Source organism: Dermacentor andersoni, chromosome 9, assembly GCF_023375885.2.
Source record: "Dermacentor andersoni chromosome 9, qqDerAnde1_hic_scaffold, whole genome shotgun sequence".
Taxonomy (NCBI): Eukaryota; Metazoa; Arthropoda; class Arachnida; order Ixodida; family Ixodidae; genus Dermacentor; species Dermacentor andersoni.
Genome location: NC_092822.1, coordinates 70,927,949 through 70,952,257, shown reverse-complemented (window position 1 = coordinate 70,952,257; position 24,309 = coordinate 70,927,949). Strand labels below are relative to the sequence as shown.

The 24,309-nt window shown below is 49.4% G+C and overlaps 1 long non-coding RNA gene across 1 annotated transcript in view; it reads left to right on the top strand.

The window, feature by feature from the left end:
- Window positions 1-12,517: 12,517 nt before the first annotated feature.
- LOC140213214 (uncharacterized) overlaps window positions 12,518-24,309 on the top strand; it is a 373,413-nt gene continuing 361,621 nt past the window's right edge. The window contains exon 1 of the long non-coding RNA XR_011890154.1: window positions 12,518-12,610. This is a non-coding gene — a long non-coding RNA (uncharacterized lncRNA). The remainder of the gene's footprint in view (window positions 12,611-24,309) is intronic.

Genomic DNA, 24,309 nt, shown 5'->3' with positions numbered 1-24,309 from the left:
GTCAAACACCAACCTCGCGGGCACGAAGAGTCCGTGCTGAGCGACAATGGGATAATTGTTGTTCGCTGGATGGACAATTCTTTAGTAACGATCGTAAGCACCATTCACGGCGTAGAGCCAATGTCATCTGCAGAGAGCTACTCTCATGTTCAGAACAAGCAAATGAAGGTGGCCCGCAAAAAACACTGTTGCTCAGCACAAGTTTTATGGGAGGCATGGATCAGATGGATTCAAATGTAGGCGCCCACAGGATTGTAATCCGTGGCAAAAAGTGGTGGTGGCCGATTTCCACTTGACTTTGTGATGTATCTATCAGCAACTCTTGGGCGCTAATTCGTAGCACAGGGTTCAACGTCACGCCGGTGGAATTCCGCAGGCAAATTGCAGAAAGCTACCTGATGCGATAGGACAATAAGCATAGAGGACCTGATCAACGCAGAATCCCAAGGGCTGGTGATGTCCTGACTGGTACACGGTATGACCAAGTGGCCCACTTTGTTGCACCAATACCTAATGACAAGAGGTTGAGATGTGCGTGAGATAATTGCAACAGCGCAGTGCGCACACAATGCACAAAGTATGACGACGGCATGTGTATTCAATTATTTAAACCATATCACACTAAATAAGTGCTCGACTATTCGCTATGTATGTCTTTTGTGATGTTTCATAGCTTGAAATAAATGTTTTTCACTTCGTGTATTTTGCTGTAGCGTAAGGGCCCAGTGTGGCCATATGGTCACGGGCTAAATCTCAAAAACTAATTAGGCAACAGTAATAATTTTTTGCATGTGAATTATTAGTATAAAGTTAAGTTATATATCAGATTTATTTCAATATAGCAAGAAAAAAAAAGAAACCGGTCCCTAATGGGTTAAGTGAATGTTTGTGTTCTTTTAGCTAATATTAATGAAGCTGCCGCTGTGTCCAGTGTAAGTCTTCCCGCACTTGAGAGGAATCTGATAAAGTATAGAAGAGTGGCAAAAAAGAAAAGATGATTGCGGCGTTAGACACGTGTCCCCTGTTGTGCCTTGAAACACTGGTATAGCTTATCAGATTATTCTCGAGTACGGGAAGACTTACATTAGGCAGAGCGGCAGGTGTATTAATATGAGGCTAAAAGAACACAAACATTCACTTAACAACCCTAATGCTTCACATCTAGCGTCACATATTTTCAATTGCGGTTGTAAACCTTTGTTTGAAGACACAAAAATTCTTTCAAGACACAAATGCCAAACCACACAGGAAATAATCGAAGCATTCCACATTAAAGATTAGGAGAGGCTTGTGTTAGCCATGCATCTTTGTCTCGGTTAAAATGCGAATTTCAGTATCTTCACAACATGTGTGTTAATCTGAAGTAGTCTTTTCGTTGTTTCCTTTTTTGAGTTTCCTACTTCCTGATATGTTTAACTCATGTCTTCATACCTTGTCATGTTCTTATGCTGCGGTTTTTTGCAATCACCTATATATATATACAGATATGTACTTCGTTTCAATAAAAATTTAGTTGAGAGTTAGCGCTCGTCCGGTCTGCTTCTAGTCTGTGTCTGCGTCACCTTGCGCTACAATCCAAGATCATGTTACCGTACCAACTCGCCCAACTTTCTATCCTTTTGTTCACATAGACACACTCAGACTTGTTCTTTCTTATGTGGCCGGTTATTTTTGTACTTTATGATAAGATGCAGTGCTTTTTGAATGAAAACATGTGATAGTTCGTAGTGAGGTTATTTAAAAAACGTTTCTGCTTAAAATTTCATTGAACAAGCCTGTGCTATTATTCAGTGCTTATGTCTTTGTATTGGTATGGTTTTACTCCTTATCTTACTTTTTACTTATAAAATGTGCAAACATTTTTATGTAACCATTTCTCGTTAATGAAATAATAAATACTTTTCTTCTGACATTTCGTCACAAATTTCACGATGATTTCGTTCAATTAGGTAACCTTAGACTAGGTGATTGTTATTCTGGTAGCTTAACTTACAATGCCTGTGGGATATTCATTGCAAGCATATGGTGAAAAATAAACTAAATTATTGGGTATAAGCAGGTCACTGGAGCATGCATAAATTTCAGGAAATAGTGCATGCTTATGTATTAAACAGCACGCACAGCTACCCATGCAGTTTTATTTGTAAGTGATGAAACATTATTCTGAGTGGAAGCGCTTTGTTGTACTTTGTTCTTTGGCTTTCAGTGCTACCTTTAGGTCATTATATATGTGAAGGTACTAGTAGATTCATCCCGTGGAGATAAATGACAACTTTACTGAATAGAGGTATCAAATCTGCTTAAAACGGCAAAAAACTGCTTGACAGGCAAACGTATGCTTCTGTAGTACAGCAGTGGTTACCGTCGCCAATCCATGCATTGCTTGCGCTCTATTGTATTCAATATGAGCTACAAGAACGAGCTGTGGTGGCTTTCCCTCCTCGTCAAGCTGGTGTTGCTGCGGAAATTTTTGACCAAGAAAAGTGGAGGTTTTTAATTTCAGAGATGCATGTAACATCATGCTTTTTGTTGTGTGCTGTTTCCATGCAGTGATAAGTACTGGTGCACCAAGGTGCGGGAGATCTTGTGTCCTTAGTGCAGCATGCGTTGTTATTGCGCTCTGCAACCTGCCGGCAGTGTACTATCACTGCAGAGGAAGATGAAAAGCATAGGGTGTGTGCGTTGCTGCGATCGTGAAACTTAATTTTTTTCCTAAAAGGGTCAGACGTTATATATGCTACTACATGACAGACCAGAAGCGCGATATGACGACGCCTCAAACATTATGGCTCATACTGAACAAGGTAGTATCGTAGATAAGGCTAGGCAGCATTCACAACAGCCAGTCTGTCCATTAACTACATGGCTGTAGTGGATGCTAAATTGCAGGGATAACACCCTTTTGAAAGGGTGTTGTCCATGCTACACCCATATTGAAAGGGTGGTGTCTATGTTACACCCACACAGGAAGGGTGTTGTTTGTTTTACACCCATAGGCAAGGTGACGTCATATTAACACCTTTTCCTTTGTGGGTGGTAATCTAAACCCCCCAGCTTGGGGTGTAGCAATACACCCAAAAGGATGTCACCCATGGGACAAGTCATTTACACTCTTAAGGGTGTTAAAAATTTTTAGAGTGTAGGGTCCATCGGGGCAATGGAGAGCCGCTTGCAGGAAGCGGCAGACGTGGTGAGCGACTATGCTAAGTAATGTGAGCTGCGCCCCCCAAATGTCGGAGCTACCCCTGGTCTCACCGCAAAAAAGCACGCATTCGACTTTGGGAGAGACCCTTGGCCAGCTCCGACCTCGAGGATCAGCAACGGCTGATTGCGAGGGCCCAGGACGCGGCCCGAGCTCAAGGCATGCTGGATGAGGGCGCCGCTCCTAAGCTGCATTCAGCCAATAAAAAAGTTTATTCTCTCTCTCTCATATCCTTGCAGTCTGACGCTCCACCGTGCCAGGCACCTGAACGGTCCTTTAAATTTGGTAGCCAACAGAACGCGTGATGGTCATTGACGGCTTTGAATGGCCTGCCATAGAAGTAAGGGTGGAATTTTTCTGCAGCCCAAATGATGGTGAGGCATCCCTTTTCTGTTGTACAATAAATGTTTTACGCTCTTGACAGTGACCGGCTAGCGTAAGCTATCACCCGTTAAAGTCCGTCTTTTCTCTAGACTAGCACGGCACCGAGGCCTACTGACGTGAGCGTGCATTTCTGCATCGGTGTCCTCGTCGAAGTGTGCAAGTACCGGCGGCGACTGCATGCGTAGTTTCAGTTCTTGAAGTGCGTCGGCCTGTGGCGTTTCCCACTGGAACTCGACCTGAAATTTAGTTAGATGTTCAGCGGATCAGCGGTGCGTGAAAACACGTCGACAAAGCGCCTGTAGTAGGCACATATGCCAGCGAATCTACTCACTGCCTTCGTATCGAAGGGCAGCTTGAACATTGCGATGGCAGCTGCCTTCTGCGGGTCGGGACTTGCTGATGACGTGCCCAGGAAAAGAGGCTCACCGTATGCGAAGCCGCACTTTTCTGGATTCAGAGTGAGTCCTGATGACTTGATGACCTTTAGTACTGTCGCAAACCGCCTAAGGTGATCTTCGAAATTCCCGGCGAAGACTACGTCATCCAGGTAGACTACACAGGTCTGCCATTTCAACCCTGCTAACACCATGTCCATCACGTGCTCGAACGTTGCAGGCGCCAAGCACATACCGAATGGCATGACCTTGAACTCGTAGACGCCGTCTGGCGTGATGAAGACGGTTTTTTGTGGATCCCTCTGGTTGACTTCTGTTTGTCATTAGCCAGTTTTGAGATACAACGACGAGAAATATTTAGCATTGCAGAGCCGATCCACTGCGTCGTCAATCCGTGGGAGGGGGCATACGCCCTTCTTCGTGATCTTGTTATGTCGACGGTAATGGACGCAGAAACGTAGGGTACCGCCTTTTGCTTCACCAAGAATACAGGAGATGCCCACGGGCTTTTCCATGGCTCTATGATGTCGTCGCTCAGCATTTCATTGACTTATTGCCTAATAGCTTCAGGTTCTCACGTCGAGACTCAGTAAGGGCTCTGGCGGATTGGTCGAGCGCACTCTTCGATTATGCGATGCTTAGCAATTGGTGTTTGTCAAATTCTCGATGTCGTCGAAAATGAGTCGTATCGTCGGAGACTTGTGAGCTTCTGCTGTTTACACAGGGCGAGACTTGGATTTATGTCGAAATCTCGTTCGGAAACTATGCTCGTCGGAGTAGGTGCGGCAGAATTCGAGAGGAGAAACGCATTGCTGCTTTCCACAATTTCCTCAATGTATGCAATCGTCGTGCCCTTGTTGATGTGCTTGAACTGCTCGCTCAAGTTTGTTGGCATCACTTTCGCTTTCCCTCCGTGAAGTCGAATAATCCCTCTTGGGGCGAAAATGTCAAGGTCAAACAGTAGGCGTTGGTCAACCTCGATGACGCCTTCTACATCTGCGGATATTTCGTTACCGACGGGGATGACAACGCTGGAGCGAGGCGGGATGCTGACTAAGTCCTCAAGTACGCTCAAGGCATCGTGACTACGAGCGCTCGCTGGCGGCATCGCATGATCTTCAGATAGCATTACTGTCTTTGACTTCAGGTCGATGATTGCGCCATGTTGGTTGAGGAAGTCCATGCTGAGAATGACGTCTCGTGAACACTGTTGGAGCAAAAAGAAGGCGGTGGGCTAGCTGTGGTCAGGAACGGTAATTCTAGCCGTGCAGATTCATGTAGGCGTAATGAGGTGTCCTCTAGTAGTGCGAAATTTAGAGTCTTCCCATGCAATCATAACTTTCTTCATGTGGGCGGCGATGGGCCCACTCATGACGGAGCAGTCGTCTCCGGTGTCCTAAAGCGGTGACTGCATAGCCGTCGAGAAGCACGTCGAGGTCAGTGGTTCTTTGTTTTGCATTACGGTTAGGTCTCAGCGTCGGGTCACGGCTTCCCGGCAATGGCAGCAGAGCGGGCGGTGGTTGAGGGCGCATAAAATGTCTGTCTTCCTCGGAACATTTCGCTTGCCGACATGTGGGCGGGGTGGCCACCGCGGCAGTAGCGGCGTTTCGCGACGAAATCACGGCGTCATGGACCCCGACGCGGACGGGGAATCTGGCGCCGGGTGACGGCGGCGTATGCCATCGCTTCCGGTTGGAGCTGGGGTGATGGCGGTTGCACTTCAGTAACCCAATGTAATCGGTGGACCTCTATTGTGACGATCTCGATGATTAAGGCGCCTTTAGGCTGCGACATTGCGAAGAGCCTCTGCAGTTGCTCCCCAACGACCGCTCTGATGGTCTCTAGCATGTTGTCACTGCCTAGTATATGAACATTGGTGCAGTTTCGGCGGTTATATTGCCTTGTCTGCATATCGAGGTTCTTCTCAATGGTTGTGGCTTAGGAAGTAAATTCAGCAACATTCCTGAACGGGTTGTGTATCAATCCGGCGAAGAGCGCCAGCTTTACCCCACGCATGAGGAACCGAATTTTTTTTCTCCTCAGGCATATCCGGGGCGGCGTGGTGGAACAGGCATGTCATTTACTCGGTGAAGATCGCAATGTCCTCGTTGGGTAGTCGTACTCGGGGTTCTAGCGTAGCTTCGGCTCTCTCCTTACGCTCGTAAAGGTCCGCAGGAAGTCGCTGCTGAACATGTCGTGAGGATTTACTCCTGGTTCTCAAACCACGTTCTGTCGGCGTCTTCTAAGGCGAAATATACATGCCGTCAGTTGTCGTTGAAGTAGGTCTCCATCCAGGATTTTGGGTCTTCAGTCAATGATTCATGGAAAGTTGATGAGTCCGGAGGTTGTTGCAGCGGAATGGGGGACACTCTTGCGGCCGTTGTCTTGCCAAAGATCTTCTTGTTCGCCTCCGGTCCGTGCTGCGAAGGCAGCTGTTGCAGTCGACGGCTTCCTCGGTGATGCCGGACGACGTTAGTGTTGTCTTTGGGGTCCGCCCTTGGAGCGCCGTTTGTCGGGGGCGTCCGATGCCTGAACGAACTAGCACCTCCACCACATGTCACGTGGTAGTGACTGTGAAGAAAGCAGCGAAACTGAATGGCGAAACTTTTCTGGGGCGAAAATGTGACTTCAAAAACAGGCTACACTTAAAGCACAACGATAGGGGCGAACACAGTCGGACATCGTCGAAAATCGGATCAGCGAGTCAAGCGCGCAAGCTTTTACACATGAGTCATCGAACGTTCCATAGTAATTGGTAGTGCCCGCGTTTCTTCCAGATAGTTCTATACCATTCGCGTCGCGCATACATGCAAGCAGATCGGACAAGGTATGGCGATAGCAGACAGCCGATAGAACCATCGATAACATTCAAGAAACCTATGATAATTGTAGACGCGTCCTGCGCTGAGCAATAACATCATGTAGACAATTAAATGCGGTTATTCGATAAACAAGCACACGTGTCAACGTTCTGAGCGGAGGTCAATGGATGAGAAGTAGGTAGACCCATAAAAACAGTCGAAGGCGTCATCAATCCGCGGCAGTGGGTAAACATCCATACGTGTGACTTTGTTCTTGTGCTTGTAGTCGACGCAGTAGCGCCAGCTGCCATGCTTCTTCCTTACTAGAAGGACAGGTAATGCCCAGGGACTACAGGAAAGTTCAATGACGTTTTTGATGACCGCCTTGTTGACCGCGCTGAATCACTTGCCGCTCAACGTGGGGCACGCCTTATGGCCGTGGTGTGATGGGGCTGGAGTATCCAGTATGAATCCGATGAGTTACGACGGATGCCTGGCCCAATTGGCAGTCATCAAAGATGTCGCGACAGGCCAAGAACAGGTGCCGGAGATCGGCCGAGTGTACTGGGACGAGGTCGGGCGCTATGATTTTGTCAAAACTGACATCGATTGAAATTGACGAGGAGTTGGCCATTGGGGAGGACAAAGAATCGTCTGCAGCGAGTGAAGAAATGGCATCCTCATAGGCAGGAGAGACGTTGGCCAGAGTCATGCCTTCTGTGATAATGTGGGTGCACCAGCTTAAGTTTAGGATGAGCAGAGACGCTCTCTGATTAGTGACTGTAGTTGGGGTATGGAGAGCGGTAATATTTCGGGCCAATGAAACATCGCATATTGGAGTCACAAAGTAATAACCAACGAAAATGGAAGGTACGGAAGTCAATTCACGCTCATAACGGCTTGTGGTGGCTGCAGAACGTGATCGACGGAGCAGAAAAGCGGTTGACATGTGCGCGAAGCGTCATAGTGAAGAGGCAGGTCGAGCTGGAGCACACCACTTCCACAGTAAAACAGGGTGGAATGGGCTCATAGAAGGCCCATGCCGAGGATGAGCTCATGGGAGCACTGCTTGAGCACATCAAGTACTACAGTCGTGATACGATCGGCGACACTGATGCGTAGTGAGAGCATCTTAAGGACATGAAGCGTTCCACCATCGTCGACACGGATGGTTGACAATGTGCGTAGTGCGAGGACTTTATTCAAGTGATCACGAAGCTCTGAACACATCGCGGATATATGTGCGCCCGTGTAAACGAGAGAAGTGACGCGTAAACCGTACACTTTAACGTCTATTAGGCTACGTCCAGTCGGCAGTGTGGTCAGGCGATTTTGCGGTTAGGTCGCTAATGGAGGGTCACCTCCAAGCGCTGCGTCGTCTAGGTTTTAAGGCAGATTTCCAATCGGCGACGACGGGCAGTGTAATTGGGGCGAGCGAGATGACGGATGACGAAGGAGCAGCGGATGGGACTTGCGTCCACGCGGAGGTGGTGGATATAACCTGGTGCGCGCGTCATTGATGATGGTATTCGTTCGTGCGAAGTGAGATTGGGGAACGGTCAGGTTTGCCCTCAGGGCGACGGTTACGGGCATAAGGTGCATGAGGAGGCCAGAACCAACGGCTGTTGTAATAGCGTGCCGCGTAACCTATGCAATCGCAGCTAAAGCAAATAGGACCGTCGTCTGCAGTCCTCCATTCGGCCGCATTGCAAACACGTAGCGGGGGCCTCGAACTTGAGCATAGGAGATTTGGAGGCAGTCATTTGGGCGTCAAGAAGCGACAGCACGCAAGGAGTCCAAGGCAAGACTGCAGAGTTCCTGGCGAACGACGACTTGGACAAGTGGTATCATCCGGTACGTAGACTCAACGGCGGTAACACGTGGAAACAGTACACATCGCATCAATTTTGCGTCGGATAATCTGGGTGACATGCTCCGCGGTGAGTGGTACCGGTCGTGCAGGTACGTCTTCGCACGACGATGTTGCTGTCGTGTTAGGCAGTCGCATGAACTGGTGAACGATAAGTCGGCTTTTCAAAACGCTTGTACTCTAAATGATGGAGTCGAAGGTGTTGCAGTCCTTGCTAATGAGCAGACTGACGCATCATGTGCTATCCCTTTTAAAACATGTTCCACTTTGTTTGACCCCGTCATGTCATCTTGCGCCTCGCGACAAATGTCCAGCACGTCCTGTGTGTAAGAAAGACAGGACTCCGTAAATTATTGGGCACGTGACGCCAGCGCACTCTTCGCCGCGGCTGTACGACCAACGCCGTTTCTAAACAGATCACGCATTGGAAGTTGGCATGAATGCCAACTTCCAATTTGAGCTGCTTCATGATTCCGGAAAGAGACCTTTGCTGTTCCTTGTAAGTAAAATATAACATTCGCCAGCATGACCGCATTGTCCCACAGGTTGTATTTGCTTACACGCTCGTATAGGACCAACCAGTCGTCAATATCGACATCATCGGTTCCGGTAAACGCGCCCGGATCCCTTTGCTGCGCAATAACAACCGTTGACGTTGCCGCCACTGAGGAAGATGTCGCCTCTTCTGTCACTGTTGAAAAATTCAAGCCGCGGCCGCGGCGGAGCTCCGTCGTAACGAGGTCTTACCCCGCACTTCTACCATAAATGTGACGCAGATAAATATGAGGCAAAATTATATTTACAAGATATATGCCGAGTAGCCTCAGCCAAAACGGCAGAACAACCACAAGCCACGAACGACCTCTCTCAATCGTCCTCCTCGTCGTCCAGCTGAGCACCTTCTTCAGAATGTGGAAATGATGCGTAACAATGTTGCGACAAAATACTGACTGTGTACAAATTTATTTTGGCACTCCAAACAACCGATCAAGAACTAAAAGGAATCAACGGTCAAAAGCCATGTAAAAATCTATCAGAAAGCTATAACAAACCCCTTATCAATATCGTATCAAAGAAATAAAGCATTGGTACAGTTCATTTCATTGTTTTCTTGTCATTCATTTCAGTAGCGGGTTGCTGAATCGTTCATGGCTACGTCAAATTAGTCTATCGGATTAGGTGATACCACAGCTTCACCGGCCAAACAGCTTCATCACGTGCACGAGAGAGAGAGAGAGATAGAGAGAGAGAGAGAACAACTTTACTGAAAATGCCTGCAGAATCGGTTAGGCTCCCTCCACGCTGGGAGGACGCTGCCACTACGTCAGTCTCGTGCGTTGTGCTCCTCGAGGTCTTGCTTCCTTGCTACTTCCGCGGGTCCGAAAGGACCGCCGCCCCCTTCCTGGGGGTGCTGCCCCCCTTCCATTGCGTGCACGGGAACACAATTTTATTTTCTTTACATGACTTATTCTAGCGCACAACTGAGAAAGTTCGTGCCGGCCTGAAAAGACAAGATCTCCCGCCCTATTATATATCTTGAGCTTATGTGCCATACCGTGTACGTTTGGGTTACCTTAACTTTTTTTCTCGCATTTTCTTGTGCTCCAGGGATGGTGTCGCAGTTTGAGTGCTAGCGTTGTTCCCTCAAATACTTTACAGGCTGCCTTTGTCGATGGGCTTTCTACCTCCAAGAGCGTTCCTTTTCAGTCCGTCAGAAGTCCGCTCAGCTCCATCAAGACGCCAATCGCTTGTCAGGGCACCCCATGAGTCCTGACATCACCGAGCAAGACGCCGACGTCGGCGTCTTGTCTATCTCGGTCCTCCCCAATAAAGGATGCGAATAATGCCGCGACTTGGTTTACGTTCCACCATTGACAACCTTAGCTCTACCACCTACTATCCCCCGCTCCAGTTTTTCTTCCATTACGACGACACTTTCTACCACACTAACATGCGCCCAGGCGGCTTTGAGCGCCTGCTCGTCTACCCTTTCACCTGCCGTCAGTTGTCCGCCACCAGCTTCACGGTCAGCCTACATCTGGCCACCTTGGTGGCGCCTGCACTCATGATCAGGTAAAGCGCCGTGTATTCTAACCTGGCCTCTATCGCTCACTGAAAAAGTATGTCGCTAGTTGTGACCTATGGAAACGCCTCAAGCAAGCAGCTATGCGTCCAAGCGGTTTCGTTCACCCTATCGACATCCCCGCCAAAAAGTTCTTCAGCGTGGGACTCGACGTTCTTGGTCTCTTCCCGACCTCAGCAATACTCGACAAACGAGTCTACGTCACGACTCGCCTGCACTACGTAATAAGCAACTGTTCCCGTACTCTCCACCAGCTGCGCTGCTGATGTCACTGAAGTTTTTCATAGCATCATGCATGTATTTCATCATGCGACTACCCGACATCTGCTAAACCATCAAGGCCGCTTCTTGTTCGGCGCCGTCTAGGATATCCTTCATTCATACTCTATCTGCGAAAAACTCAGAATGGCTTATCAACGACAAGACAATAAACTCACAGAGCGCCTGAACAGAACGCTATCCGGTGTGCTGTCGATGTACACTTCCGCCGACCACCGCCATTGGGACGCACTCTTGGCGTATGTTATGTTCCCATAAAACTCGTCTAGGCATGACACCACTGGCTATTTATCGTTTCATCTTCTCCGTGAACACGAGCTTTCCATGCCTCTCGATACTTTGCTTCCCGTTGCTCCGAGCTAAACCACTACGCACGTTTGGGATGCCATTGCGCGGGCCGTACAGCTCGGCAGATCAGTCGTGAATGGCCCGTTGACTCGCAGGCTTCCAAAAAGCCCTGTTATACCTATACCATAGCCACAGAAACATCTTATACTCCCAAGGTTCCTTCGTGGTACTGTGGTACCATTCCAGTGGTATCGGTGTCTCGAAAAGCTATTATTTCGACACGATGATCTTTCCAGCGCATTGCGTCAACTCTCCGAGGTTATATGTGAAATTCACCCAGTCGTTATTCCAGTGTGGCCTGTTACCACTCTCAGGCATCATGCGCGTTGTGAGACTTAAACCGTACGTGACGGCTTCATCTGGACTGTCCTAACAAGCGTCGCGTCCACGCTCTCGCTGTAGGAGGTAGTGCCACGAGAAACTAAAGAGACTGCCACTGCCCGTCGAGCAATTACAACCGCGACCAAGGGTACGATCTTGTACGCAATGGAACGGAGGCTGTCCGTTCCATGGAGCCGCACACTATTGGTCAATTTCAACCATGATGAACGCCATGACGTCGATTGTGACTTGATATCTGCTGTCAATCGTTCCGGGTCGTCTGCTCTCGGACGAACGCAACGGAACGAACCGCTTATTTCGTGACGTAAAGAACGGACTGCCTCCGTTCGATTTTAGAACGCGTACAAGATCGCACGCCAAGTAACCAGAGAGCCTTGCATCTGTCTCCACTGCTTGTGGCTATTGTAACCTTGTTTAGGGTAGGAATATTTAATATATGTTATTCCCGTAAGAATATGTATTCCATGTACGTTTCCAAGACAATAAATTTGTAAGGTTCATCTGGTGAGTCTTTTTTGTAGTGGTATTGAGATATCCGGTTGATACGAATCGAAAAATTGCAAGAAAATTGGGCTAACTTGAAGAGGATGGCAGTTACTTTCCATATTAAAGGAGTTTTTTACGAATCATCGCTGTCATCGTTATTTCAGCGACCTATTAGTGCTTTAGTGGCATTGCAATATACTCTCCAAGGTTCGTGTATTACAGTCCCTATCTGACAGGTCCGTCGCGTAACGTTGCAGTGGTGCATATAGATCTGAATCACAAACGCTCGTTGCTTCATATTATACAACACTCAGCTTCCTAGAGTGGGCACAACGTAATGGTCAGTAGTTACCGTTCCTGTGCGCCGCAGGCATGGCTTGATGTGGGCGCAACTTTTTTGGTGGAACGTAGCGACACATTGTAAGTATAAATGTGCCCTGACTCAGGAAAACGCATTTTAAAGTGCAGCTCTTGGGCGTCCGTTCCTGCGGCGAGCGTCGGCGCTGTCCCTCGTAATTGAGCGAAAGTGTACAGCGAAAGATGGAAGCGAAGGCGGAAAGCGGAGGAGGAAGAAGAGTATGGCGAAAGGGGCACGCGGAGAGCAGAGTGCCGCACGACACTACTAGATCGCTCCATAGCATTTGCAATGCGATTGTTTGCTCGACGCGAATTGTGTAGTACTTTGTGAAAGCCACATGGGCACTAGCGATTGCACTGGAACTTTCGAGGAGTCACGCGTAAATGCCGACGTCCTTGACCCGTAGATGAGATTTTCTACGATAGCCGACTCTGCTGCCGCTATCACTATGCTTGAGTGTTACTTGTTTCGCAATGCTTCGCTCCGTTTGCAGCGTGTCGCAAGTTATAGATGAAAAGATGATGGCGTTTTACGTGCCAAAACCACTTTCTGATTATGAGGAACGTCGTACTAGGGGACTCAGAAAATTTCGACCACCTGGGTTTCTTGAACGTGCACCTAAATCTAAGTACACGTGCGTTTTCGCATTTCGCCCCCATCGAAATTCGGCCACCGTGGCCGAAACCCGATCCAGCGACCTCGTACTTAGCAGCCAAACACCACAACCACTAAGCAACCATGGCGGGTACGTTACATATTGTCCGCGCCAGCTAATAAATCGCGAAATGAAAAGGTGTATAGAGCTTGACTCAAATTTTGCTCAGGAGAATCGTAATCGTAGGTGAATTTCTTTTTTGAATACGAAATGTGAGGTCAAAACTTTAAAAAAATTATGGGACTTTGCTTGCCGAGGGGGACGCCGGAATAATTTGGACCAGCTGGGGTTCATTAAAAGGCCCTCCACCAGGCGATATAGCAAACTTCGGTTATACGCTGGAAGTTGCTACGCGTCATCTAGGGAGCGTCCCGCCGAAAAAAATTTTCAAGTCGGCTAAGAAATAGTCAAGATAGAAATATTTCAGTGCCACGATCCCATAATTTCTGGAGGCGAGCTTCACCGCAAACATAGGCGCTCTCGCCACTTGCCTCGTTAAGCCCCCGCAAGCCAAATTCCTTCCCTTCGTTCTCCCATCGCGGAGCTCGAGGATCGCGTGAGGCAAACTGCACAGACTCCGCCTTCAGTTTTTACAAGTGAAGCTTCGTTTGCCTCTTCCTTCGATTTTCCCACTACTGCTGCTGCTGCTGCTGGGGCTGCGGCTGTGTGGCACACCGCGTCGGCAGGTGGTTCAGAGCGTGTGTATATTTGACAGGCGCGCGGAAAACAGCAGAAGCGACGCGAGAAACTCGTTTGGACCCACCGCGTCGAACATGCACAATACCCTCTGGAGCTCCCTGGGCATCACCACATTAGCCTCTTGAGAGCTGTAATTATCCGTGACTCCCCTCAGAAGCATTGCATAAGCTTGAGCCCTTCCTTTTCTACTAACGTACCACACCAGAGGAGACGTAGATAGAACTGCAGAGAGGAGGGAGAAGAAGAGGCAGTTCCCATACGGAGGGGGGGGAGGGGGAGGAAGGTGACATGAGAAGGCAAGGAAACCTAACTACTATAGGACAGCGGTTGCGGGTAAATCGGATAAGCTTCAGTTCAATGTACGGTACAGTAGGTTCCTACTAATTCTAAAAAATAAACACCATGAAAGAATGTAAAGCGGACAAATTACACAGGGCTGCAGAAGCAGAGCCACATCAATTAAAGCGCACCGCATGGTCCAGGCGACATTACGGAAGCCATCAACCGTCAAATCAACACTTTTCTGCCCATCGCGGTAGCGTTGCGGCTATGGCATTGCTCTAGGTCGCGAATTTCATTCCGACCGCGGCAGCCGCATTTCGACGGTGAGGAAATAGAAAACGCGCGTGCATTTACATCTTGGGACACGATAAAGAGCAAACGGCGTTAAACTTAATCAGCAGTCCACCACTGTGGCGTGCCCCATAAACCGATTGTGGTTTCGGCACGTACAGCCCCATAAAACCATTCAAGTTTTATACTTCTCCCACGGTGCGATGTGCCATGTGAGGGAAGGACAATACTAAACCCGCTCAGAGGTTATGAAGTATGACGCAAAAAAACGCCTCAAGCAAACACTTCTCCCTGCGTGTACTGTTTACTACGCAGGCAAAAAGCAGTGGTACGCGCAAGGTAACGTTTAACACCCAACTCACCACTCTCGTGTGGAGGAAACGTTGAAGAAATTAAGCTTTTGCCGTCAAGATCACCGCTAATTATCATCAATCAAAGCAACCAGCACAGAAAGCTTCGCTTACATGGATTTCCACAGTGCGTGGGATCTGCATAATTTTTTTCTTCTCGCTTATTGCGGCGCGGCTCACTTCCGCTGACCGCGTCGCGCACGAGATCTCGTGATTGTATCGTTTCGTGCAGCGCAAGATCTTGCGCGCTTGGCACGATGACGCCTGACTAGCAGTATAAATCAGTGCTACACGAACGCTGAGGCAGACAAACGGATTTGGCTTCCAGATGGTGAACTGAGGAGTGACCATTTGTAATTGGGAGGTCTGTGTCTGTTTATTTGATTTATTTATTTTAAGTGTCGCTACGGTGGAGCAATTGCCGGCAGCAACTGCAAGGCTAACCCCACCAGTAGCCTACAACAACTCACCTCAACTCAACTCATAGAGCATGATCGACCGCTGAAATATGGAAGAAAATGGCATAGTTTCGATGTATGCATGTGCGATTGCACTACGTGGGAACAATGAGACTAAACGGAAGTACCTTTCTTGCTGCGGTGCGAAGTAAAACAAAAACACGCAAACATTCAGTTTGTATGTTTTACTATTTCTCAAAGCTTTACTTTGTCCTTCCAAGCAACATATTAGATAAATAACAGATCTTGCTTTGAAGAATTCTCGAAGTCACGTGTCACAATGAGTGACATCACAGTCCAAACACTTCTGCGTAGCCGAACTAGCACGTGTGCGTCACCCTCCGGCTTGGAGCGCGGCGACCGCGAGGAGAAGGGCAAACGGCGTTCGGTTTAACATTTCAGATATTTGCGCTGGGCGGAGCGACTTAACACTTCGCAGACATAATATTTATCGCGCATTGCATTATCTGCGCTTCTCAGCTCAATATGGCCAGACCTGATGCACCAGGTCAACTCCATTTATCTAAAGGCAAGCACATGCAGCACTAAAACAATTGCGGCAGAACGCATTCCAAGATAACTCGACGGTAATGTGCTAGCGTTCCATCACTGTAGCGGCACAACGTACTGTCGAAGCGAATAATGTATGAGATGTTTACTCTAGCGGAACTCATGTTGCGCACTTCAGATTGATGGATGGATGGATGCTGTGAGCGTTCCCTTTGGAACGGGGTGCGGGGTTGCGCGACAAAGCTATTGTTATTATATTGTCTAAGGTGCTAGTTAGGTTAAAACAGAAAAAAAATAACGGAAAAGAAAAAGAAACGATGAATTCCTGTAACCAAGCTTCATGAACCCCTAAAGTAAACTTTCTTTTTGCACGCCTCCGTTGTTAGTCATTTCCCTACTTTTCTTCCACCAATCTTCCAATCGCCGCTTACTAATTTCTACTGCGGACATGTTTGCCTTCCCGCTGCTCTCGCTGAACCTAAGGGCTTTAAGAAGGTTTGAGATGCCTAAATGAATCACTGGGAAGATATCTTCGCATTTCAATAAAACATTCTCAATCGTTTCCCTAGCTTTACCGCAGCAAGCACATGCTTCTTATTTCTTCCTATATCTCGCTTTAAAATTGTGTTATCTAAGACATCCTGATATCGAATCCAGAAGTAATGAGCTTCCCTTTGAGTTATCATATTCTTTATTTCTTGATTTCATATATTCCTCTTATGTAGTTACTCATAGCATGTTTCTTTTTCACTGCCACCACCCATGAGATTATCTCAGCCTCTCTGACTTTCCACTTGATGTTCTTTGTTGACATGTTGCTCTGCATGCCAGTCGCATAATTGCTGGTAAGCTTCCTACTTCTTTTCCTCCACTGTGAATCAATATTTTTTCTATACTAATACCTTGAAACTCTCGCAGCCCATTTACTTTATTCCATATTCCTCAGTAACTGCTCATAGTCAATTTTATTGTGAGCTTCTCCCACTTCAAAGCTTGTGCAGCCCATATCACTCTGCACAGATTCATTTGTAGCCTTCCCATGAGCGCCCAACGCGAGGCGTCCCCTGATCTTTGGTTGCCATCGAGTCCAGATTGTTCCCCTGATTTTAAGCACGCAACCGCATTTCCAAATGCAAGTCCTTGAACAGTTATACCCTTCCACTTACCCCGGAGCATCTTGCGCCTATTTTATCGCCATAGCGCTCAGTGTTTCATTATGGCCAAATTTCATTTCCCATTTGCTGTTATTCTTTTTCCTGTATTTCCATATATCTATCGCCTTCGTTCATCCATATAGCAAAGTATATATATATATATATATATATATATATATATATATATATATATATATATATATATATATATATATAATGTCACGTGGTAGTGACGGTGAAGAAAGCAGCAATACAGTGGAATACAAAACTAGCTTATATTGGGCGAACCTGTGCCCACAAAAACAGGCTACACCTATAACACAACGATAGCGGCGCACACGGTCGGCGATCGTCTGAAATCTGATCAGCGGGTCAAGCGCGTCGGCTTTTACACAGCAGTCGTCGAACGTTCCAGACTACTCGTTCGGACCCGCGTGCCTTCCACAAAGTTCTTCACCATTCGCGTCACGCGATGAAATCAGATAACACAAGGTTCGGCGACAACAGACAGCCGGGTAGAAGCATCGATAACTTTCCATAAACTTCGGATACATGCAGGCGCGTCCCGCGCTGTGCGATTACATTTGTTAGGCGGCGAAACATGGTCGCCCGATAAAGATAAGTACACGTGTCAATACCCCCTTCTTAAAAAGCATCGACCCGATGCTGCATACAAATGAAAGTAATAAAGAAAAACACCCATAGCAAAGAAAACAAAAATAAGGAAGTTCGTCAGCGTCCGTAAAAGGGTTTCAGACGCACCACGTGGACCACTTCAGATCGTGTGCGGCGTCGCTGTGAATGCGAAATTCCGTCTGGCACGACGTCATAGTCCAGTGCGCCAATACGTCGAATGACCTTGTAGGGTCCTAAATAGCGGCGCGATAGTTTCTCACTCAGTCCTCGTCGGCGTATTGGTGTCCAAACCCAAACACGGTCGCCGGGCTTGTACTCGACGAAGCGTCGTCGGAGGTTGTAGTGTTGGCTGTCGGTCCTCTGTTGGTTCTGGATCCGTAGGCGGGCGAGCTGTCGGGCTTCTTCGGCGCGCTGGAGATAGCTAGCGACGTCAACGTTCTCTTCGTCAGTGACGTGGGGCAGCATGGCGTCGAGCGTCGTCGTCGGGTTCCTGCCGTAAGCCAGCTTAAACGGCGTGATCTGTGTTGTTTCTTCCACCGCCGAAGGTTACATACGGCAAGCGAAGGTTACATATGGCAGGACCGCAACCCACATCTTGTGCTTGACGTCGACGTAGATTGCTAGCATGTCGGCGAGGGTCTTGTTCAGGCGCTCCGTGAGACCATTCGTCTGCGGATGGTAGGCAGTTGTCCTCCTGTGATTTGTCTGGCTGTACTTCAGAATGGCTTGGGTGAGTTCTGCTGTAAAAGCCGTTCCTCTGTCGGTGATGACTTCTGGGGCACCACGTCGCAGCAAGATGTTCTCGACGAAAAATTTCGCCACTTCGGCTGCGCTGCCTTTTGGTAGAGCTTTAGTTTCAGCAAAGCGGGTGAGATAGTCCGTCGCCACGACGATCCACTTATTCCCGGATGTTGACATCGGAAACGGCCCTAACAAGTCCATCCTAATCTGCTGGAATGGTCGGCGAGGAGGTTCGATCGGCTGTAGTAATCCTGCTGGCCTTGTCGGTGGTGTCTTGCGTCGTTGGTAGTCTCGGCATGTCTTGACGTAACGGGCGACGTCGGCGGTCAGACACGGCCAGTAATACCTTTCCTGTATTCTCGACAGCGTCCGGGAGAATCCGAGGTGCCCAGCGGTTGGATCGTCGTGTAGGGCGTGCAGTATTTCTGGACGCAGCGCTGACGGTACAACAAGAAGGTAGCTGGCGCGGACTGGTGAGAAGTTCTTCTTCACGAGCAGGTTGTTTTGTAGCGTGAACGAAGACAACCCGCGCTTAAATGCCCCAGGGACAACGTCGGTGTTCCCTTTCAAATACTCGACGAGGCCTTTTAGCTCCGGGTCTGCTCGTTGCTGTTTAGTGAAGTCTTCCGCGCTTATTATCCCATGGAAGGCGTCGTCATCCTCGTCGTCTTGCGGGGGGGGGGGGGGATCGATGGGGACGCGCGATAAGCAGTCGGCGTCGGAGTGTTTTCTTCCGGACGTGTATATTACCGTGACGTCATATTCTTGCAGCCTGAGGCTCCACCGCGCCAGCCGTCCTGAAGGGTCCTTTAATTTAGCTAGCCAACAGAACGCGTGATGGTCACTGACGACTTTGAATGGCCTCCCATAGAGGTAAGGGCGGAATTTAGCTATAGCCCAAATGATTGCGAGGCATTCCTTTTCAGTCGTAGAATAATTGCTTTCCGCTTTTGACAGCGACCGGCTAGCATACGATATCACCCGTTCAAGTCCTTCTTTCCTCTGAACTAGGACGGCACCGAGGCCTAGGCTACTGGCGTCAGTGTGGATTTTGGTATCGGCGTCCTCGTCGAAGTGTGCAAGTACCGGCGGCAACTGCATGCGTCGTTTCAGTTCTTGAAATGCCTTGGCCTGCGGCGTTTCCCACTTGAACTCGACATCACATTTGGTTATATGTGTTAGCGGCTGCGCGATGCGTGAAAAGTCCTTGACAAAGCGCCTATAGTAGGCACACATGCTAAGGAATCTGCGCACTGCCTTCTTCTCGGTTGGCTGCGGGAATTTTGCGATGGCAGCTGTTTTCTGTGGGTCGGGGCGTACTCCTGATTTGCTGATGACGCGGCCTAGGAACAAAAGCTCATCGTAAGCGAAGCGGCACTTTTCCGGCTTCAGAGTGAGCCCTGACGATTTAATGGCATCTAACACTGTCGCAAGCCGCCTAAGGTGATTGTCGAAATTTCCAGTGAAGACACCGACGTCATCCAAGTAAACAAGGCACGTCTGCCACTTCAGTCCGGCTAACACCGTGTCCATGACGCGCTGAAACGTTGCACGCGCCGAGCGCAGTCCGAATGGCATGACCTTGAACTCGTAGAGGCCGTCTGGCGTGATGAAGGCAGTCTTTTCGCGATCTCTGTCGTCGACTTCTATTTGCCAGTAACCAGACTTAAGGTCCATCGACGAGAAGTATTTAGCGTTGCCGAGCCGATCCAATGCGTCGTCTATCCGTGGAAGGGGGTACACATCCTTCTTCGTGATCTTGTTCAGTCAACGATAATCGACGCAGAAGCGTAGGGTTCCGTCCTTTTTCTTTACCAGGACTACAGGAGAGGCCCACGGTCTTTTCTACGGCTGGATGATGTCGTCCCGCAGCATTTCGTCAACTTGTTGCCTAATAGCTTCACGTTCTCGCGTCGAAACTCGGTAAGGGCTCTGGCGGAGTGGTCGAGCGCTCTCTTCAGTTATTATGCGATGTTTTGCAACTGGTGTTTGTCGAATCTTCGATGACGTCGAAAAGCAGCCTTTGTATCGTCGTAGAAGACTTCTGATCTGTTGCTGGTTACCTATAGGAAGACTTGGATTCACGTCGAACTCTGGTTCGGTGACTATGCTCATTGGGGTAGATGCGGCTGAATCTGAGAGGACAAAGGCAATGCTGGTTTCCACAATTTCCTCGATATATGCGATTGTCGTGCCCTTGTTGATGTGCTTGAATTCTTGGCTGAAGTTGGTTAGCATAACTTCCGCTTGCCCTCCGTGGAGTCGAGCGATCCCCATTCCGACGCAAATTTCACGGTCGAGCAGTAGATGTTGGTCGCCCTCGATGACGCCTTCTACGTCAGCGGGTGTTTCGGCGCCGACGGAAATAATAATGCTGGAGCGCGGCGGGATGCTCACTTGATCTTCGAGCAGACTCAAGGCGTGGTGACTACGACAGCTCTCCGGCGGTATCGCTTGATCTTGCGACAGCGTTATCGATTTCGACTTCAGGTCGATGACTGCGCCATGTTGATTCAGGAAGTCCATGCCGAGAATGACGTCTCGTGAACACTGTTGGAGGATAACGAAGGTGGCAGGGTAAGCCCGGTCAAGAACGGTAATTCTTGCCGTGCAGATCGCAGTCGGCGTAATCAGGTGTCCTCCAGCGGTCCGAATTTGAGGGCCTTCCCATCCAGTCTTAAGGTTCCTCAACTGGGCGGCGATGAGTCCAGTCATGACGGAGTAATCGGCTCCTGTGTCTACTAAGGCGGTGACTGTGTGGCCGTCGAGAAGCACGTCGAGGTCGGTGGTTCTTTGTCTTGCGTTACAGTTACGTCTTGGCGTCGGATCACGGCTGCGTCGTGTTCAGCTGAAGTTGGAACGTCGCGTCGTCAAGTCGTTATTCGTCGGCGTAGTCTTGGCTTTCTGATTTCGTCGGGACGGCGGCGTGTAGTTTTGTCGTCGAGGTAGTTTCTTCGGTGTCTGCGTCGGCGGCGGAGGATCTTCGTCAGTTCGACGAACAGCAATTGCACCTCCATCGGTTGCTGCTTTTAGTTTTCCTGATATGGGCTCGCTGACCGGCCCCGGGCTGGGCCAGTGTATGGTCGGCGCTGCGGCGACAGGTAGCGGCCTGGTGATGGCGAACGCGACGGTCGTCGAGAGCTCCACTGAGTAGCGGCGAGGTAGCCGGCGATATCCCGGGGGCGTTCACCTTGCTGCGGGCGCGGAGCGTTCACGGCGAAACCTCGCAGTCCCATCTCCCGGTATGGACATCGGCGGTAGACGTGACCCGCATTTCCACAGTGGCAGCAGAACGGGCGGTGGTCAGGAGCGCGCTAAATGTCCGTCTTCCTCGCGTAGGTGCGCTGGACGACGGGTGGTCGTGCTGGCGGCGGCGGACGACGGAACTGCGGCGTTACAGGGCCCTGGCGCGGTCGCTGAGGGGGATCTTGACGGCGCGTGACGGCGGCGTAGGTCATCGCTTGCGGCTCAGGCTGCCGCGATTCAGGGGCTACTCCAAGTTGTTGTTGGAGCTCCTCGCGCACGGCGTCGGCAATCGAAGCCACTTGAGGCTGTGATGATGGGAACAGCTTTTGTTGCTCCTCCCGCACGACAGCTCGGATAGTCTCGCGTAGGTCTTCGGTGGCCAGTGAGTGAACTCCGGCGTAGCTTTTCGAGTTCGTGCGGCGGTCGAATTGCCGGTTTCGCATCTCGAGTGTCTTCTCGATGCTGGTGGCCTCGCGAAGAAACTCGTCGACGGTCTTCGGTGGGCTTCGTACCATTCCGGCAAAAAGTTCCTCCTTCACACCACGCATGAGCAGGCGGACTTTCTTCTCCTCGCGCATTTCAGGGTTGGCGTGGCGGAAGATATGGCTCATTTCCTCCGTGAAGATGGCGGTTGTCTCATTAGGTAGCTGCAGCCAGGTTTCTAATAGCGCTTGGGCTCGTTCTCGGCGCACGACGCTTGCGAATGTCTGAACGAAGCCGCTACGGAACAGGTCCCACGTCGTCTTCCAATGCGAAATAGACATGACGGAGTTTGTCGTCGCTGTTCCAGCTGGTAAATGCGGCGATGCTCTCATACGTCTCGAGCCAGGTTTCCGGGTCCTCGAATGTTGAACCGCGGAACGTCGGAGGCTCCCTGGGCTGCTGCAGCAGGATGGGGAACGCTGGGGCTGCCATTGGGGCTTCCTTGGCCACAATCTTCTTGCTATTCTCAGGTAGAAGTCCGTGCTCCGGGGGCAGCTGTTGAAGACGGCGGCTTGCTCGATGTTCCGGGACGGCGCTGGTGGTGTCTTTGCGGTCCGGGCTTGGATTACGGCTTGTCCAGGGCGTCCGGTACATGAACGTAAAGCACCTCCACCAGATGTCACGTGGTAGTGACGGTGAAGAAAGCAGCAATACGGTGGAATACAAATTAGCTTTTGTTGGGCGCACCTGTGCCCACAAAAACAGGCTACACCTATAGCACAACGTAGCGACGAACACGGTCGGCGATCGTCGGAAATCTGATCAGCGGGTGGAGCGCGTCGGCTTTTATACAGCAGTCGTCGAATGTTCCAGACTAATCGTTCGGACCCGCGTGCCTTCCACAAAGTTCTACACCATTCGCGTCACGCGATGAAATCAGATAACACAAGGTTCGGCGACAACAGACAGCCGGGTAGAAGCATCGATAACGTTCCATAAACTTCGGATACATGCAGGCGCGTCCCGCGCTGTGTGATTCCATATATATATATATATATATATATATATATATATATATATATATATATATATATATATATATATAATATTTTAGCCGAGGTATGTCCAGGCCCTGAATTGGCACTGTCTGTTGACTGTTTTTATTGAATACCATACCATCTGATTTTTACCGCTAAATTTCCGACCTAACTTCACGCCTTCCTGCGCGCAGATATTAACCAGGCGTTGCATGTCACTTCTTAGCTAGCGACGCAATGCCGTCCGCTAAAACAAACCTCTAAGCTGCTGCTCTATCACTGTACACGCCTGTTTGCATGAGATTAAACCTCACCATGTGCATCATAAACAGCAGTGGGGATAAAGGGCACCCTGCCTCAGTCCCTTGTTGCTATCAAATTTCTCGTCGCTCCTCATTCCTTTCCTGAGAACGCTCGTTGCCACCTAGCGCCGCCGCTTCGAATACTTCGCATGGTTTCCAAAATAAATTGCGCGACGGTGCGTGCGAACGCTGAGAAACGCTCGACGCTGCAACCAGACTGCTCTCTCGCGCTTTCTGGACGCGCTACGCCATCTAGTGGCGCTTCCGAGAAGTGGGCGCATGGCCTCCGAGACGAGAAGCGTGGCGTACCGGTGCCTGAGAATTGTTTTCTCTTTTGCCCAGACTAGGTGGCACATACGCCGTGACCAAGTCTCGTGAGAAGTTAATTTGAAAGCTGCACATACCCAGTGTGTTAATAGCGCAGCTTGCTAAAATTTTGGCGTGAAATGCGTTTATTGCAAAGCAGCACATACTCAGTGCATTTGTGGCGCAGGCTGCTAATGCGTGGGGCCGGTGTCCTTGAGCAAGGCAAGTGATGTCGTGTCGATTCTGCTTAACACTGACGAAAATTAAGGAAAATGTTTCGTCTTTGTAAAACGGCACATTCCTGATGGCAGAGGTAGTTACGCAAGCTGGTGTCAAACACATTCATTGAAGAGCAGTACACACCCACTGGTACATACCCAAGTGCCACTAGTGCCATCAGATTAGTTCATTGCAGACTAGCATCCACTTCGGCATCAATGAGTTTCTGCGAACAGCAGTACCGGCCAGTACCCCATCTACAATAACCCAGGTAGACGTGAAACAGGTTCTTTAAAAAGCGGTACGTGCGCACACTTTGGCTTATACTCAGTTTCCAAATTGGTCGCTTGGTTGATTTCGAACCCTCTTATATCAATTCAGCAGGCCGATGAACTTACCATTGCACTACGGACTACACACTGACCCATGTAAATGGGTCAGTGTGTAAATTA